At 36.9% G+C, this 8433-nt stretch overlaps 2 pseudogenes; one reads left to right on the forward strand and one right to left on the reverse strand.

The window, feature by feature from the left end:
- Nucleotides 1–383: 383 nt before the first annotated feature.
- On the forward strand, nucleotides 384–998 carry LOC113334493 (annotated as a pseudogene).
- A 324-nt stretch (nucleotides 999–1322) lies between these two features.
- LOC113334506 lies at nucleotides 1323–4946 on the reverse strand (annotated as a pseudogene).
- Between the last annotated feature and the right edge of the window lie 3487 nt (nucleotides 4947–8433).

Here is an 8433-nt window from a genome sequence, read left to right on the forward strand (position 1 = left end):
TTCCTCCCAATAACGATTTCTTTTTGATTTTTGAGTGTTGGAGGATACAGACCGTCCATTACATTTCCCATATAGACGTCACACGGCATATCCAACTCATCGATCCTCGTGAAAATTATTGCTTTCCTACTTTATCCTTTCTCTTTACCCGAGACGAGACTCCCTTTTTAATAAATTATTGAACCATCTACACCGTCCGTTACAAGTCAATTTAAACTGCACACACTCTATCCAAGTCATCAATCCGCATGAAGTGTTCATCTAGACGGGTGCAAAATAAATCCAAGTCATCAATCCTCCTGAATCAATTTCCACCAATAGAATCAATTTGTATCCTCCTATATAAACTTCTTCCCCTTAATCTTCATAACTTACCCCATTCACTGAAGTTTGAACAGCTTCTCACCCTCACCAATTAATCTCTCACAAGAAGAATCCAACTTCCAGCTATGGCACCAAAAGCAGCAGAGAAGAAACCAGCAGAGAAGAAGCCAGAAGAGAAGAAACCAGCAGAGAAAAAGCCAGCAGAGAAGAAACCAGCAGAGGAGAAGAAATCAGTAGCAGCAGAAAAGAATCCTAGAGCAGAGAAGAAACTACCAACAAAGGAAAGTGGAGCTGGAGATGGTAAAAGAAAGAAAAAGATGAAGAAATCAGTTGAAACTTACAAGATCTACATCTTCAAAGTTTTGAAACAAGTTCATCCTGATATTGGTATTTCAAGTAAAGCTATGGGTATTATGAACAGTTTTATTAATGATATCTTTGAGAAATTAGCTAATGAATCTTCAAAATTAGCTAGGTAGAATAAGAAACCTACTGTCACTTCCCGTGAGATTCAGACTTCTGTTCGTCTTGTGCTCCCTGGTGAATTAGCTAAGCATACTGTTTATGAAGGTACCAAAGCCGTTACATAGTTTACCAGCAATTAGATTACTGGATCCGTTCTACAATATATGTAATTTCAGTGCCTAATCTCGTAATCAAGCTACTGTTTTATCTAATCCTAGATGTATCTGTACTTACTTTCCATTTGGTGTTCGTATGTAGTTCTTATTATCAGATCTGGGATCTGTTTGATGCATATGATTATGAACAAATATCAATGAAATATGTTCCTTTTCGAACCTTCTGTTATTCTGTGTTGTAATGGCGCAATTGAAATTAGAATTAAACTCTCCGATGGACATTACTGCTGAGAAAAACAGTCATAATATTGACGTTCCAACCAAAACATATCCTAACAATTGAGATTGAACTCCTCGTGCATGAAAAAACACAAATGACAGACATGGGCACGAGTCGAAACAAATTTGTTTCAGTATTTAAGGTGGTAAATTTCCGGATAGATAAAGAGAGTGTTTATCTCTCAACATGGAGGCTTTCTTGTCGACAGAATCACATATCTGTTGCTTATAACCTGGATCATGGTGGTGAGTTAAAGGCATTTCATCTTGTACTTCGTCTTCCATATCGATCACAATGTTATGAAGCAAGCAACAAGCAAGAATTATTCGCGGCAGCCTATTTGTATCCCTCCATATTGTACCTTGAAGGATCCCCCACATTTCCTTTAGCCTCTCTAGCGCTCTCTGTGCGACCAGTCTGGTTGCAAAATGCCGCTTATTGAATTCCGACTTAGACTTTGACAGATGTTTACCTGGATAAGGTGTGACAAGCCAGGGTAATAGAGGAAAACCCACGTCCCCGATTATATATTCTCTCAATTCTGAACCTTTGCAGAGCTGTATTTTATTCCCACTTAGTCTATTCCCTTTCTCAAAAAGACTGAAGAAGCCTGAACTTCAGAGAGCTGACGATTCGTTTACACTTCCTGGCCATCCAGTGACTATGTCTCTAAACCTCACTTCTGGGTCTACAATGGCTTGTAGAATCATGCTGTAATTTTTTTCGTTATCATACCAAACATCGTTTGAGCTATCCACTGTAGGAAAACACATTGCAATATGGGTAGTATCAATTGCACCACAACAATTGGGAAGGCCTCGCATTTTCTCAAACTTGGATTTTACCTCTGCCAATTCTGCTTCTGTAGAGGGCCATTTTAGGTGAAGGAGTCCTCTTTTTTCCATAGACTCAATAAAACGCGAGTTTATTTGTGAAACACTAGATTGGTTTATCCCAAATGTCTCACCTATAATTACTAATGACTCACCTGAGCCTAACCTTCTTAGAGGGACCGCTACTTGGTCGTTTAAACTCAAAGACTTACCATTTGTAGCTGAGAATGGTGACGATTTTATCATATCCTCCTTTACAAGTGAGTAAACGTAGTTGAAGGTTTTTATTGAGATCTTGAAAACAGAGTCAAAAAATTTCGAACTCTTCGATCGAGACAAAGGCCCTGCAAAAGGGGGGTAAATGTTAGTAACCAGTCTTAGTATGAACTGTCTGAGCCTTCAATATAATTTTTTCTCTATTCAGAGAAACCCAAGTAATTAGTGTCATGCTATTTGGTATTAATTCTGTAATAAGAAGACATATCTGTCTCAAGAAATGAAGAAATTATTAGTCACTAAACAGAACTTGCTAACAGTTCAGTGAGGTTCTACAAGGATACACAATTTTTAGATGCTTCGTCCCCTTAGGATTTCATGGATACTGGAATTTAGACTGTTGAGCACTCTTGAACTAATCAAACTCCTCAAAAAAAATTGTACTCGCCTGAAGAGACTATTAAATTAAAACAATCCACAACACTATCTCTACTCTAGTAAACATGATGCTTCAAACTTGAGGTGACATATACTGCACTACTAGTATTGTTAAACCAATTCCCAACTAAGTAGACCTCTTTTCTTGGCACAAATTGTAATTTGATTCACAGCAAATTAATATTAGGATTAGGCTTCCAGGATACCACTTAGATAGTGGGAAAATTCTGAAAACTGTTCCATATATTTTGAAGAAACATCAATGCACTTGTATGTCAGATGAGTGGAACCTATTGGTTTTTGAAGTAACTAAAAAATCTCAATTTACCATCTAGATAGGTCTTCGAGCCGGAGGAAGATATCAGTGGACAAAAATTAGATTGCATTAGGTTTTGAAATTGGACCATCATGTAAAATAGTGGAAATTGAGCAAAGGATCAGCAAAGATAATGTAGGTCATTCAAATGTTCATTATGCACAAACGGTACATACCACTGATACTGAATCTATGGTGCCACAAGAGTGATATGATATGCTCCTATTATTTACTCAGCCACACTACATTATCACAATTCAAAAATTTATCATTTTAGTTCGGAAGAAGGTGAAAATAAACGCCAAGTAGGAAGAAAAAGGAGTAATGACCACACAGAGGCAATCATGGTCATATGATCCCTGGAGGAGAACAACCTCAATAAGCTAATGTGACTAGGGTAAGGGTAAGGATGATTTATCCAATCATCGCCCAAGTCACCATTCAATCAGGCTAGAGTTGCTAGATGACATTGTTATGCGATAAATTGGCATAAGGTTGTAGTATCCACAGTATGGGCTAGAGGTTCATATTTGTCTCGGGAGATTGACAGCGTTGGTATCCAGTACGGCCACCAATTAGTATCCTGAGAAAGTTCAGCATTCTGTGCACAAGCTGAAATAAGTAACTACACCCTAAATTAAATCCATTTTCCAGCATGTTAACTGTACAAAATTGTCAAAAGGTGCACTAGTTTTACTACATATGCTGGAAAGCAAGAAGTGGGAACCTAGGAAATCAGCATTTTTAAATTTATCTGGAATAACATGAATAACATTTGGTAACAAGTCTCTAAGAGAAAATTCAAATCAAAGATAGAAAAAAAATTAAGGCATCTGCTGAAACTGATATCACTGGAAGAACAAAATAGCTATGAAAATTAAACTTCTTAACCCTTTCCAAAGAATGTTGATTATTCATGTCTTAGAATAGCTTATTCCAATTCTCAAGCTTAGTGTGAGAGATATTAAATCTGTATCCTCTGTGCTACCCACAAGCTACTGCTAGGAAACCTTGTCCTCCATTGTACTTTTAGAATGTCAGAAGCTTGGATGTCTCAAACCTACTGCAGATCTGAAGTAGACTTCAATGAAGAGGTCAAGTCGTGGAGGAAACCTACAGTGGGTCTTAACACTGGCACTATGAACTATTGGTGGGGTAACTACCTGTAGATTATCTGTAATTCCTATTCCGTGTTAAGAGACAACACCATCTATCTCACCTATACTTCTCCAAATGTGTGGTCAGGAAATAATGACATTCATCCAGCTATGAGCTAACATGACCAAAAACGGTTGTTTCTTAGTGATATGCTTGCAACACAAAACACAAGTTAACCTAAAATGTGGTATTTTTTCCAACTCAAAAGTGATACAGAGAGCTTAAACTGTAAAGCCGAACACCCCAAGGGAATGCGGGAAGTCAAAATGAATCATTGCTTGCAACAAAATCATTAATGTCTCACCCCTACACAAACCTCCTGGTAACAACAATCTGAGCGAAGTCCTAAAGCTATCATGGCTTCTTTTTCATAAATCGACGGATACAAGCTAATACAAGTCACAGTTATACTATAACACGAATGTTCAACAAATAACCATGAATATCAATCACAATATATCCATTACTCAATAGACTCTAATATGGTTACTCAGTATAACTATGTTTACGTGAAATCACTTTAGAGCAGAAATAGAATACCTAAAACACAACAACCAAGAACAACATTCAAAATGCATAAATCAAAACAACAACCCATGAATACATACAGCAAATGGTAAAATAACAACATTAACTGAAAAACCCATACCAGTAATCCTTTTAGAAAACTCATCCCACCAATCTTTAGGTTGTTCATCTTTCTCTGATGAAGTTGAAGAAGAACCACCACCACTACCACTTCTATCGACCTTCTTCTCTCCGATTTTCCTTTTCCTCTTCTGCCCTCTAATGGGTCCCATTAAAAAACTCTAAGAAGCAAAACCAAATCATATTTGAACCTTTTAAGACTTACCACTCCAGAATAGAGTCAAAGAATTTGTAGTTGTTGCAGAGAGAAAACCCAGATTCCAAAAACAAAGACAAGAAAAAGAAGTCCATGAAATAAACCAAATAATATATGAATGTATATAGATGTTACGAAGCTGTGATGGGTATAGCAAGAAAACATGCAAGAAAAGTTTCTGTGGGGTTGGATTCGTTGGAATGGTTGAGTGTTTTAGATTTTGATGTTGTGTTTTTTTTACTAAACCATGTAAGGAAAAGGCAAAAAAAGTGGAACCAAGAAAAAGAAGAATAAGTAAGGATTTGGAAAAGGTTTTGAGTCTCCAGCAATGTAGTTAATATCGGATACCAGTTTATCTCGGCCGGGATCGATATACTGATACGACTTTATATCGGGGATATTATCGTTGAAATATCGGTATAATATCGGTTCCAAATTTAGAGACTATAATTTTATAGCAAACATTTTCTTCACACATTTTTTGTTAAGATATAATAGATACCATCAATTTTATCAAAAATACAAAAGAATAACTTCAATAACTTTAAAGTTCACCACCTAAAATGATAATTAAACAAGTTCAAACTAGAAACAGGAGAGTAACTTCAACAACTTTAAAGTTTACTACCTAAAATTGTAATTAAACAAGGACTTATCCCTTCCCGTCTTTGAAAAACCTAAAATACCTTTAATCTTTACCTAAAACGACAAGTTTAACCATACCGGATTTTCGTAAAAATATTGTATCGGCTCATATCGGCCGATATTGTCGGGATGATATCGTATCGCCGATATACTGCTTATGTATCGCTTCAGAGCGATATCCGATATTTCGCCGATATATCGGCCGATATTGACTACATTGGTCTCGAGAAGTGAATATAACAAGTCTAAACAAATAAACCGAGTGTCTGTTCTTTTATATTCCCTCTATCCTAATTAGATGAGCTATTTGTAGTTTGCACAAATTTTAAGGCAATGAGGAAAGTTAAGTATATTTAAGTATTTTTTTACAATTATATCCTTATGGGTAATAATTAGTAAAATTTAGAAACGACTTATCTCTTAAACTATACCACGGTTTTTTATAAACTTTATACCGTTGAAAAGCATTTTAAAACACCTATGCAACGAATATAAACATGACTATCAAATTATACATATTTCATATAGTAACAATAATCAATTAAAAGGATAGTTTTAAAAATACCTCCTTGAGTAGTGAAATAACTCATCTATTATTGGACAAAACTAAAAACCAAATAGCTCATCTAATTAGGGACGGAGGGAGTATACTACAACATCACAAGAATGTACATGTAGAACGAATATTTAGAGCCATGGAAGTTGTTTCTTTGCACACCTTTTTGGGCTACTTTTGTTCACGTTTATACTTTCTTTTGGCAAGAGTTTAGGATATGCGTTGTGGCATGAAATTTGGATAGACCATGGAGAAACATGAACTACCATGGTGTTTGCATACTCATGAGTTTGGATATTGATACTCTGGTGTACATGAACTACCATAAATGTACAAATATTGATATTGATACTTTGGAATTCGGAATTTGGATGAGTCAAATGGTTTTTCAGCACCACAACAACATGGTTGTTCATGGGTACCGCTGTACCAGTTTACTGGTACTGATCCCTATTTGCAATGTTTGACGAAAAGGCGAATAAATATTCTTTTTTTTGCCTCCCTTCGAATTTCCATAATTTTAGAAGGGGGTATCTCTGCCATTTTACAGTCCGACTACATAACATCCATGTAGTCTGAAGTTTCTCACCTCAACCATCAAGTTTTTGAATTCTCTCAGGAAGGAACCTTATGTTGAGATTATTAGCCCCACATAGCATGAAAAGTTTAATTTCCTGCAATTTATAAGCCTTAGGCAACCCTAACCTTGCAAGCCTGTCTTCGAGGTTAGTTAGGCCCATGGACTTCAATTCTTGTTTAGAATCCTAATTGACATACTTGAGGATATCCGAGATATATGAAAAGCTATAGACCAACCACCAACTCACTATTCTATCCTACCTGAGATATATGACATGCTATAGACCAACCACCAACCCATAATCCTATCTGAGATATATGACAGGATAGACCAACCCACTATCCTACCTGAGATATATGACAGGCTATAGACCAACCAAGTAGGTCAGTTGTTTGACACTAACAGGGTGGTGGTTCAACTCTAACTATCATATAAGTCTCGAGTTTACTCCATTCCAAGCTTACTCCCCACCACAGTTTGGACTGTGTTCTCATCAGACATTCCCAAATGCTAGTGGGTTAGTTGGTTGACACTAGCGGAGTGGTGATTCAACTCTATAGCTATAGACCAACCCACAATCATACCTGAGATATATGACATGCTATAGACCAATCAAGTGAGTCATTTGGTTGACACTAGCAAAGTGGTGGTTCAAACTATTATACAAGTCTCGAGCTTACTCCCCTCCATAGTTTGGACTGCTATTCAAGTGAGTCACTTAGTAGACACTAGCAGAGTGGTAGTTCAACTTTAAATTTCATACAAGTCTCAAGTTTACTCCCTACCACTGTTTGGATTGTTTTCTCATCAGACATCCTCAAGTGCTACAACTGAAGACTACCTGCAGATCCTACCTGAGATATATGAAAACCTATATAACAACCAAGTAGGTCAGTTGGTTGCCACTAGCAGAGTGTTGGTTCAAATTTATTATACAAGTCTCGAGTTTACTCACTTCCAAGATTTGTATGGTTGATCCCCATCATAGTTTGGACTCTTTTCTTTCAAATGCTACAGCTCAAGACTACCTGCAGAAGAGACAAGCTATGGAAATTCTCCTTTAATCCACCTTGGACGAAGCTCAACACAAAATTCTCCTTAAATCCACTTTGGATGAAGCTCACCACAGAATTAAACAACAAGCAGATAAGAATACAGTTGAAGAATCATTCCAAGTAAGTGACTGGGTTTACCTTAGGCTACAACCCTATAGAAAAGACTACAATATAGCTGAGACGAAACCTTAAATTGGCAGCCAAATTCTTTGGTTCGTATCAGGTGATAGCTAAGATAGGTATTTTGTCTTATAAATTGCAACTCCTACTGGTTCTAGGATTTATCCTGTTTTTCATGTATCCCAAATTAAACTCAAGCTAGGTATATGCTCTCTGCCTCAAATTTCACTACCCACCTTGGATGCAGAGGGTTGTCTGAAGGTCCAAACACTGCAAGCGCTTGCCTCTCGCACTGTTAAGAAGAATCATCAATTTATTGCTCAGGTGCATTGAACTCACTCAACCGCAGTAGAATCCACTTGGAGGATACGACTTTCATGCAACAGAATTATCCGGATTTGATTCTTGAGGAAAAGAATCATTTGGAATAGTAGGTACTTGTAATATCCCTAAGATATGGGTTGTCTGTCTGTATGCCCTTAGTTAT

This window comes from Papaver somniferum, unplaced genomic scaffold (genome assembly GCF_003573695.1).
Source record: "Papaver somniferum cultivar HN1 unplaced genomic scaffold, ASM357369v1 unplaced-scaffold_137, whole genome shotgun sequence".
Classification (NCBI taxonomy): domain Eukaryota; kingdom Viridiplantae; phylum Streptophyta; class Magnoliopsida; order Ranunculales; family Papaveraceae; genus Papaver; species Papaver somniferum.